This window comes from Polypterus senegalus, unplaced genomic scaffold, assembly GCF_016835505.1.
Source record: "Polypterus senegalus isolate Bchr_013 unplaced genomic scaffold, ASM1683550v1 scaffold_1900, whole genome shotgun sequence".
Lineage (NCBI taxonomy): Eukaryota > Metazoa > Chordata > Cladistia > Polypteriformes > Polypteridae > Polypterus > Polypterus senegalus.
The window spans coordinates 19,178-27,002 of NW_024381990.1; the positions used below are offsets into that span (position 1 = coordinate 19,178).

General features: G+C 43.0%; 1 pseudogene; it reads right to left on the reverse strand.

The window, feature by feature from the left end:
- Window positions 1–2,085: 2,085 nt before the first annotated feature.
- Window positions 2,086–4,546, reverse strand: LOC120520971 (annotated as a pseudogene).
- Window positions 4,547–7,825: the final 3,279 nt, after the last annotated feature.

Genomic DNA, 7,825 nt, shown 5'->3' on the forward strand with positions numbered 1-7,825 from the left:
CTGATCAATGCCCTGTTCAGGGCTCGCGTCCTGCCAACGCTTTCTGCACTGGCCCCCACTGTAGAGACTAGGAATTGCATTATGGGGAGTGCAGGAGAAAAGTTGGATGTGGCAGAAATTAGAAGTTGAGAATGATGTGTAAAATTACAAAGAAGTACAGAATAAGAAATGAGACAATCAGAAGTGCAGCAAAATAGGAGATATACTAAGAAAGTTCAGGGAAGTAGGATTAAGTGGTATGGACACGTGATGAGGAGAGACAGTGAATATGTGGGCAAAGAGTGATGGGAATGGAAGAGAAACCGATGGAGACCAAAGATGAGGTGGATGGATAAAGTAAAAGAAGATCTGAAGGAATGAGGAGGTGCAGGGCAGTGTTTGGAAGGCTAATCATGCAAATGGACCCACATAGAAGTGGGAAGAGAGAAGGAAGAAGAAGAGGTCAATGTTTGGTTACATATAATTTATTCCAAAGCTACTGTGGGATATGCCTGCCCTATCGGCCAGCTGCCCACATTCTGTACAGTTACCCCGGTATCAAATGCCTCTCAAGCAGTGCTAAGCTGTTCGATGGGTGAAATGAGTGACTGTCTAGCGATTTCTGAGAAACGTAAAATGCAAAGTGCTGGAAGCCAGAAGTGTTTATCAAAGGAGCACATCTTGGCCATTTGCTCCATATCAGTATATGTAAAAGAGCACAAGGTATCAAAAAGTGGACTGTATTATTAATCAAATTTAGAGTATTTAACAAATAGTGAATGTTTAAATAAAAATAAATAGCTGAATACTGAATGGAGCCACCTAGTACATGTTTGCCCTGAATTTGGGAGTATTGGGGTGGTTTAGCTGGGGTGGAGGGCTGTCTCCCTTTCCCACCCTTTAGATTTGCTGAATTTCGGCCCTCTGTCTATTGACTGCAAGCTCTTTTCGACTCAGGCCTTTCAGCGGTTGGCGCTTTAACACCACTCAGTGGTCACGCCAAGCTCTTCCCAGAATCACTCAGTGGTCAGGGGGTAGGACTAGGGGAGGGTGTCCAACCCAAACCTGAGGGCCCAAATCGCTGCAGGTTTTTTTAACAACCCTTTTCCTAATCAGTGACCAATTTTCATTGCTAACCAATTCTTTTTCCTTCATTTAATAGCCCTATTTTTAAGGATTCAGTCCTCTGAATTAATTGTTTTCTTCATAATGCGAAAATAGAATGGATGTGAAGGCCCTTCAAATTACGCTAAGTCAGGATTAAAACTCTAACTAATTCACCCAAACAGTTACTTTAATGAGAAGCCAACTTGCTGTTGATTAAACCTGTTATTTCACCCATTGTCAAGCCCCTGCTATTATTCTACCAGCAGGCACTTCAAAATTTTGATTTTCTGTTTTTTTTTAAGAACGCCATCAAAAAACTTTGGTGACCTGAGAGATCAACCCATGAGACCTTCCTTCACCTTTTATTTATTTACAGATATTGTGTGATGGACACAGTTTAGGCATTTTTGGCTTTTATGTCTCATTATTGTTTGGCTGCCAATTAAGAAAAAAGAAACAGTTTTAGGGTCTGAGTCAAGTCAATTCAAATTAGGCAAAAGTAGTTAATTACTTACTTACTTACTTATGCCCCCCACCCTTCCAGGGTATGGGCATGAAAGGTAGATCTCCAGAGATTTCTGTCCTGGGCCATTCTTTCTAATTGACTCCAGGTGTAGCCCATCCTTGTGATGTCTGCCTCGAGGTCGATCGTCAGGTGTTTCTTGGACGGCCTCTCTTCGCTTTCTTGGGGTTCCATCTGAGAGCCTGTTTGCTGATACTAGCTTGCGGTTTCGTAGGGTGTGCCCTATCCATCCCCATCTTCTATTCCAGATTTCTGCTTCTACTGAAGGTTGGCAGAGTCCTTCCCATAGGTTGGTGTTACTGATGGTGTCTTGCCAGCAAATATGGAGGATCTTTCTGAGACAGGTGTTAATGAATGTCTGGATTCTTCAGGTGGTGGTTCTGGTTGTCCTCCAGGTTTCGGCCCCGTACAACAGTACTGATTTCACATTGGCGTTGAACAGACGTATCTTGGTGGTCAAGGTCAGTTCTCTGGAATCACAGATGTTCTTGAGCTGGATGAAGGTGGCTCTTGCTTTGCCGATCCTTGCCTTGGCGTCTGTATCTGTTCCACCCTGCTGGTCGGATGCTGCCCAGGTAGGTGAAGGACTGTATCTCCTCCAGGGAACTTCCATTCAGTGTGACTGGAGTTGTTGTTGGATTGATCTTAAGAATCTTGGTTTTCTCCGTGTGGATGTTGAGTCCAACCTGTGATGATGTGGCTGCCAACACACTGGTCTTTCTTGCATCTGCTGCTGACTGTGGGAGAGAAGTGGAGATCATCGCAAACTCTAAGTCTTCAAGGCTCCACAAGGTCCACTGGATTCCATTCCTCCGTTCACTGGTGGATGTCTTCATGATCCAGTCAATAGCGATGAGGAAGAGGAACAGCATCCCTGTGGACTCCCATCTTCATTGAAAGCTGTTGGTAAGCTGCCTCCATGGATCACTCTGCAGGTTATTCCCTTGTATGAGCTCTTGATCAGGTTGACCACCTTGGTTGGGATGCCATAGTGCCGGAGGAGCTTCCACAAGGTCCCTTGATCCACACTATCAAATGCCTTCACATAGTCGACAAAGTTGATGTACAACGGTGTGTTCCACTCCAAGGACTGCTTGACTATGATGTGCAGCATTGCAATCTGGTCCGTGCATGATCGATTCTGCCGGAAGCATGCTTGCTCGTCTCATAGTTGTGGATCGGCACGTCCTTCATCGTTCAAGGAGGATCCGGTTGAAGACCTTGCCTGGCACTGACAGAAATGTGATGCCTCTGTAGTTGTTACAGTTACTGAGGTCCCCTTTTGAAAGCTTGACTAGGTACCCCTCCTTCCAGTCAGTCGGTATCTCATCCTCCTCCCAGATCTTCTCGAAAACAGCATCTCCACTGATGCTTCCAGGTCTACTTTCAGGGCTTCTGCTGGTATGTTGTCAGGTCAGCTGCCTTCCCATTCTCCATCAGGGTGATGGCCTTCCTGATCTCTTCTCTGGTCGGCTTACCACAATTGATGGGGAGATCTTTGTTGGCTGGGTTGATGTCTGGAGGGTTTGGTGGTACTGGTCTGTTCAAAAGCCCCTCAAAATGTTCAGACCATCTATTCATCTGCTGCTCTAGTCCTGTGGATAGCCTTTCCATCTTTGTCTTTAGAGTCGCTCTGGCCTGTTGTACTTTCAGATAGTTTCTTAGTTGTGTCATGCAGCTGCTTCATGTTGTCGTTTGTACACTGCCTGTCCTGCTTCAGCTGCTAATCCGTCTATGTAGTCTTTCTTGTCCTTCCTAATGCTCTTCTTCACTGCCCTATGGGCTTCTGCATATTCCTCTTGGGCCTTAGCTTTTGATGCCCTAGTCCTGCTGTTTGACTGCCACTTTCTTCTGTTTCCTCTCTTCTATCTTTCCCAAGGTCACAGCTGTGATCCACTCTTTGTATGATGTTTTTCATTCCAACCACTTCTTGACAGGCTGTTCTCAGTGTCTCTTTACTGCCTGCCAACTGATCTGTACACTACTTCCTTCCTCTTCCTGGTGCAGTTCTTGAGCACCTTAAACTTAGTTCTTCAACTGTAGTCCAAACTGTTCCTGACGCTGGAGATCTTTAGACGGCTGACATCATACTCACTCTACACTATGTTGTTTCCTTCCAGTTCTTCTTCAACTTCAGCTGAATGCTGGCTACTACTAAGTGGTGGTCAGAAGCCACATCTGCTCCTCTTCTAACTCTAACATCCTGAAGGATCTTCTAAACTTCTTGCTAATGCAGATGTGGTCAATCTGGTTCTCTGTCAAGTTGTTCGGTGATACCCAGGTATTTTTGTGGATCCGCTTGGAGGAAATACTACCTCAATGACCAGGTTATTGGCGAACACAGTTCCGTAAATCTCTCCATTATCAGTTCATTACTCCCAGCCCGTGGATGCCCATGACTTGTTCATATCCTGTGTTGTCGGGTCCAATCTTGGTGTTGAAGTCTCCCATAAGGATGACAATGTCTCTGGCTCGAAATGTTCTACGATTTTCTGCAGTCTGTTGTAGAACTGGTCCTTATCTTCTTCATCAGAGTCATTGGTTGGGCGTAACTCTGGATGACGTTGAGTTTTATCTTCTGTGTTTGGTTCTGAAGGATGCTGTGATGATTCTGGTGCGTGCGCCTCCCATCCAATCAGTGCCCTCTGTGCTTGTTTAGACAACATGAAGCCTACTCCTACGTATGGGGTGCATTACTCTCTTTATGCCGAGTACAGCAACAGCTCTCCGTCATTAATTTCTCTGTCCGACTTGTGTCCATCTGGTTTCACTGATGCCCAGCATGATCAGGTTGTTCTTTTCATCTCGCGGCTACCTGTGCCATCTTGCCTGTCTCATAAATGGTCTTGATGTTCCATGCACCGATAAGGGTTCTCCTGGTTGGAAAGAAGGGTAGTCGGCTCGGTGGTTTACTTTGCTTTCACCATCTAGCGTCATCGTCCTCCGAGTTGACAGAGATCCTTCATCTTCCAGGAAGTTAGTCTCTGTTTCTCTTTGGCGTTTCTATAGCGTTGGGGTTTTCGGGTGGGGTTTGCCAACGCCCACCCTCCTCCTTTTCATCCAGGCTTGGGACCGCAATGGCAGAGTTAAAAAGTAGTTAATTGGCAGTAAAGCTGGTTACTAATTAAGAAGATGGCTAGAATGAACACCTGCAGCCACTGCGGCCCTCCAGGACTGGAGTTAGACACCCTGGCCTAGGGCCTTAGATGATGACTTCCGGTCCAGAAGAGCGCCATTTCCGGTTCCGGGCCCTTTGATGATGACACTTCCAATATGGGCCTTAAAGCCACCATCTTACCACCAGTGAATCAGTTCTGTTTTGGACTCAGTCTTGTGAACAACTCGGTTCTTTTCATAAGCCTTTTCAGTCAGTGATATTATCGGTGGCTGCCCCAAACCTTTTCAATGTCTGGTCTGTGTTTCTATCACATGTAGTCTGCAATGTAAAGTTCTTATATCGAGATTTTCATCAAAATGATCTGAAGCTAAAACAGATCATTTTCAGTCTTCACATTTTCTGTTAAGTGTTTTATTAAATCAAACAGTGCAAGATGAACCAGAGATTAATTGAAACAAGCTAGATGGTGAACTGCTGACTCTTTGTCATTTACATCTTATTGCTAATAAGACCATTAAAACAGTGAATGCAGCTGTTTAAGATTGAAATAAGCAGTCAAGGGTGGGAACTTTGCAAGTGAGACCACAAAATGAACCATCAAAATGTCACTTGAGCAGTAAGTGCTTCATCAGCAGCAATTGACTTCTCATTAAGAAACGGGGCTGGAACAAAACCTGCAGCCACTGGCTCTTCAGGACCGACATGCCTACCCTCTAGAGAGTCTAGGGGTTAAAAAGACCAAATACAGTACTATGAAGACACTAAATGCAAGCCTAAACATTTCAAGTTTCCCCCATTAAATCCAGGCCACCTGGCACAATCTTGCTGTGCCCCTGTCGGTGCTGCTCAGTTCGGGTCCACCATGACCCTCTGATTCATTTCAGTTTTGTTTATTTTAATGGTTGGCTCAGAACAGTAGGACAAGCTCAGATGCAGACTTTACTCATTACTAATAATACTGAGTGCATATAAAGACAGACAGGAAAACAAAAGCAGTTTCAAGTTGATTCACATAAATGGAGTCAGCCCAGTGAGATCTTGTCTGTCAATTCATTGTTAAACTGTGGTCTACTACTTAACAGTCAAAACTGCCAAGTTCTCAAGGAGCAAATGTCCTTTGTGTCTCCTCCACACACCATCCTGAGTTCTTCTCCTGTCAGTCAATTTTCAGGTTTTTTTCTCTTTCAAATTTCCAGCTTTTTGGCTGAAAATATACCAGGCTGTTGATTTTATTTCTTGCTGCTTTTATTTTGTAAAAATTTCTGTTTCACATTAAACTCTGTTTTTTTGCTGACCATCTTCCATTTTCATCCTATAGTGCGAAATGTGATTTTTTTCTGTTTTGTTACAGTGTTTAATACCTAAAAAGTTTAATTTCCTTCATTTTTTTTTTTTCGTAGCATTTGTACTTTATGTGAATTCAAATAGTGAGCTCACTAAAGCACGTGTTGAACTCTGGAGAGCGCAGTGGCTGCAGGTTTTTTATTCTAACCATCTTCTAATTAGTGACCAGTTTATTGCTGCTAATTAATTTATTTTGCCTTAGTTTTAATTCTTGGCCCCTTAGATGTTTCTTTTCCTTAACACAGCCAAACAATAATGGACACAAAACAAGCCTCCCCATGACCAGTTCACCTGTGCCCATCAGTATCTGAAAATAAAGAAAGGTGAAGCTCTTTGGGAAGGTTTTCTCTCAGGTCCCCCAAAACATTTTGATGGCGTTCTTAGAAAAAACAGAAAATCATCAGTTTTGGAAATGTCTGCTGTGGCAGAATGAGAGCAAAAACAAGCTGTAAAATTTAAAAAACGAGTTTAATTAACACAAAAATCGACTTCTAATTAAGAGATTGCTTGGAGTGAAATTGGTTGAGTTTGAAATCCCAGTTTAGCTGGTCATCTGCTGAAATGGGAAAAGGAGTTTGAGGCCAGACTCGCTTGTCATTTATTGGCTCCCTTTAAATCCCTTTCTGTTTGGCTGCCATTTAATGAAAAAAAGAATAAATTCAGAGGACTAAATCCTTAACAACAAAGCTATTAAAATGAAGGGAAAATAAGTTAATTAGAAGTGAAAACTGGTCACAGATTAAGAAAAGGGTGAGAATGAAAACCTGCAGCCACTCACGACCCTCCAGGCCGGGTTTGACACCCGATGCACTAATGTGTACAGAACAAAGAATACAAAGCAGAGGAGCTAATATTGCTGGGACTTTTCCCAAAGGTGTGATCATTAGTAAGCAACCATGTCAATTCTTAAATTTATGATATGCAATTTCATCATCATGACATTTTTAAAAAACTATCGCATAGGACTCAAAACTAACACAAGCAGTTAAAGAAAATACACAGTAAAATTTCCAGATCTACTAAGCAAATACACCCTATTGAGCATCCTTCTATAAAAAAGCGGTCGAGATTGTCCTTCCATCCCATGGTGCTACGCAGGCGGAGTTTCACCCCCCCTGTCCATTTTGCAATGCATGATGGGATTTGTAGTTCGTTTTCCAGGTAAAGATGATTTTCTACTCCAGACTGTGGATATCTTTCTTCTTTCTTACTATATAAAAGCGGTCGGGATTGTCCTTCCGTCCGTGAGTGGAAGCGTGGGTATTCTTATCACAGACTTACTACTTGCAGCTTGCAGTCGAGCGACATGATGTGAGCAGAGTTCTGGTGCTCCCCGTTCCCTTGCTTTTGTGCGCGATCGCTGGAAAAATAGATAAATTATGTCTCTGGAAATAATTAATGTTGATGGAGTACAAATGCCTCACCGCATAGTAAATATCAGGGGGTTCAAAGGGCAACCTCAATATAGAAAAAAATTTAAATTTCATCACAAAAATAACAGAAACGACAGTATTAAAGTAATACGCTCAAATGCAATATAACCAAATTAATGAGTTTGTATAAAATATCAAATTGATCTACATATTGAATTGCCTTAAGAAGTAGTCAACTTCAAAGTCGTCATTAAAAGGGGGGTCAGCCTAGTTAAAAAATAAAGGAGACTCTGGAAATAAGTTAAAGCTGGAATTTATTTGAATGGGAAACCTGCTACCCTTGTGGGCCTGCATGAACCGCACCAAGCACCCATGGGCTGT